The sequence below is a fragment of the Silene latifolia genome, chromosome X, assembly GCF_048544455.1.
Source record: "Silene latifolia isolate original U9 population chromosome X, ASM4854445v1, whole genome shotgun sequence".
In the NCBI taxonomy this organism is placed as follows: domain Eukaryota; kingdom Viridiplantae; phylum Streptophyta; class Magnoliopsida; order Caryophyllales; family Caryophyllaceae; genus Silene; species Silene latifolia.
In genome coordinates, this window is record NC_133537.1 from 129,981,456 (window position 1) to 129,984,849 (window position 3,394).

General features: G+C 39.2%; 1 non-coding gene across 1 annotated transcript; it reads left to right on the forward strand.

Annotated features, from left to right (window-relative positions):
- The first annotated feature begins 953 nt into the window (after positions 1–953).
- Positions 954–1,060, forward strand: LOC141624429 (small nucleolar RNA R71). Its single transcript, XR_012534235.1, has one exon. It is a non-coding gene; the product is annotated as a small nucleolar RNA R71 (small nucleolar RNA).
- The last annotated feature ends 2,334 nt before the right edge of the window (positions 1,061–3,394 follow it).

Here is a 3,394-nt window from a genome sequence, read left to right on the forward strand (position 1 = left end):
TTTGCACAATTTCTTCCTTATCACTAGCTTCCACAACTTCATCCTCAACTTGCTTCTTCGGTGCTTCATACCTTGTACCACTTCTCAAGTGAATGGCACTAACCGTTTCATGTCTTGGGGGATTACTTTGAGGTGGTAATTGCCCCTTTTGTCTTTGTGAGCTTGAAGATGCTAGTTGAGTCAATTGTGTTTCCAACATCTTGGTGTTAGCTAGAATGTTGTTGATGGCGGTTTCCTTTGCTTGACTATCTCTTTGCATTTGAGTGAAAAACTCTTGTTGATTCCTTTGCATTTGGAGGACCGCTTTTTGAACATCAAAACCTTGGTCATTTTGGTGATTGTATGGATTTTGGTTTTGGTAACCTTGGTTTTGGTTGAAAAAGGGTCTTTGATTTTGGTTTCTCATGGGAGGTGGGGTGTATGTTGTTTGAGGGTTTTGAACATTTTGGCTTTTGTATGAGAGATTTGGATGAAACTTGGTGTTTTCATTGTAATAGTTGGAATAAGGGGTACCACTCTTGTATGCTTGGAAAGCATTCACTTGTTTATTTGGTCCCCTACATTCACTTTGGTCATGTCCCAAAGTTCCACAATTCTCACATATCCCACTTGGGATTGATGAGGATTCCGTCATGGCATTAACATGATGCTTTGGTGATTTTGAGGCCTCTTCAAGTCTAGCCATAGCTTGTTCAAACTTCAAATTGATTGTGTCAATGTGAGCACTAAGTTGAGCACCCAATTGAGTAACGGAGTCCACTTCATGCCTTCCTCCTCTAGTAGCCTTGCGAGGTCTACTATATTGTGAGTTATGGACCGCCATTTCCTCAATCTTGTTCCATGTTTGATTGTCATCAACTTCGGTGAACATTCCATTTGATCCCATGTTGAGAATGTTCCTTGAATCTTCATATAAAGCGTTCCAAAATTGTTGTACCACGAACCACTCGCTAAGTCCATGGTGAGGACATGAGCGACAAATTCCCTTGAACCGCTCCCAAGCTTCATACAAAGATTCTTCATCCCTTTCCTTAAAACCCGTAATTTGAGCTCTTAGCATGTTAGTCTTTTCCGGTGGGTAGAACTTTTTGTAGAAAGCTAGAGCCAACTTCTTCCAAGAATCTATTCCGAGAGTGGCCTTATCAAGGCCCTTCAACCATTGTTTCGCGGTGCCGATTAGAGAAAAAAGAAATAAGACCCATCGAATTTGGTCTTGAGTTACACCGGTTTGAGAAATCGCATCACAATAGTCACAAAAGGTTTCCATATGAGAATGAGGGTCTTCACTAGGCATCCCCCCAAATTGGCTCCTTTCGACTAATTGGATAAAGGCGGATTTGGCAATAAAATTTCCGGTCAAATGTTGTGGTGTGGGAGTACCATTAGGTAGGTTCTCCTCGGTGGGTACGAAATGTGATGAAAATTTAGGCATTGTAGGTTGATTTTGTGGGGTATCTTGTGTTGGGTTCTCCTCACCTTCTCTTGCAAAAGGGTTGATGATCTCAATAGTTGGTTGAATATCCACAACCTCACTAATACCTCTCAAATTCCTCCTAGCAAATCTCCTATTGTTTGTCAAGGTCCTTTCAATTTCACGGTCAAAAGGTAACAAATCACCTTGTGACCTTCTAGACATGCAAAATATCAAACAACTCGAAAACAATTAGAACAAACCTTGATGAGTTTTACTTCCCTAAGGCAAAGAAAGACAACACTAATAACAATATAAGAAAATCTAAATCAAGTTAACACCGTCCCCGGCAAAGGCGCCATTTTTGATAGGTCCGTTTCGTGTTCATAATTTAATAGATGTTGTCGTTGGGTCACGTCCGAATCAAAACATAATTTATAGCTTCACAAACAACTCTACAATTAGTAAAGAGACAAGTAAAGGTCGGATCCCAAGGGACGGGAATTGAGATGAGATTTCTATTGAAATTAGTGGTGTCTTAGGGGTGTCACAATTTGGGTTGATGTAGAAGGTCACTAACTAAATAGCAATGAAAGTAAATAAGCAAGATGAATTAAAAGGGTTGTAAACAATTGATAAAAAGCCCTAGGGTGTCATGGAGTCATAGGGGAATCATGGGAATTGATCATACAAAGATGTTCTCAAATTATAAGCAAGCAATTATTATTGTGATGGATTGAGTTGGGTTATATCTTACAATCCTAGGAAAGTTTGGGTCCCGGAGCCGAATCGATTAGATTGTACAACACCTACAAGTCGACTTAGTCTTCCCTACTCAACAACATGCATGGTCTAATGAGACTCGAGTTGGTTTATGTCTTACAAGTCTCATTGAAAGGATAGGTGATGGGTAAAAAATGCAAGGATTCATAGGCTCACATTTTATCAAACATAACATGTGCATGAGTTGAGATCAAAACAAGCAAGCAAATAAACCATGAAAGCATATTAATTTAAGCATGAATCATTCCCCATGTTGGTTTCCCCTAATTACCCATTAACCCTAGCTAGGTCACTACTCACTCATTATCATGTTGGTCATGCTAGCAAGGTTGTCAATCATACCAACAAAAGGAAACATGATGAAAAAATGAAAGTAATTAACAATAATTAAAAAGGGATTAAAAGAATTATACCTACTAATTATTCCAATAATAAAGCAAAGAATAAAAGAAGTACTTGATGCTTGATTGAGAGGTTGTCAATCTCCCAATAATAACCCAAATAATCTTCAATTACCCAAAATAAAGGATGAACAAAACAGAGATTAAGGAAATAAAACTTGTATTAGAACTTGATTAATTGTTGATTACAATACTAAAGAGATATTTTGTTGATATTAACTACTCTAAATATTGATAAAAAGAACATGCTCTTCTAATTAGACTAATGGGGTATTTATAGTGGAAATTAGGTGGATGCATTAGGGTTAACTAAGGGCTAAACTAGTAATTACACTTTTTAGATTGAGCAGGGAGAAGCCGGTATTTTTCGAAGGAAGGGCTTCTTTCTTTGTAGCTTGAGAAGACGAATTTACAGATCTTTGGAATCCGTGCGTATTGGAGTCGGGACGGGCGGATTCAGGCAGGGGAAGACGGGCGTCTTCAGGGGAATCCGGGCGGATTCTCTGGCTGCTGTCTGGGCGTCTTTGAAGGAAGACGCACGGATTGTGCTTGTGGAGGATGGGCGGATTCAGGATAATCCGCTCGGATTGTAGCTCAGCACGGTTTCTTCTTCTTTTCTTCCCTTTTCTTCATAAAATCCTTGGGGATTTCCTCGAGGATGCAAGGATCCTTTCTCAACATTGCTCATCTACTATTATATGTACAAAGGCCTTCTAATCTTGTCTCTCCTTGATGCTTGGTCATCGAATTCAATCAATTTAGTCTCGTTTTGCCATGAAAATGCAAGATTTGCACTCCT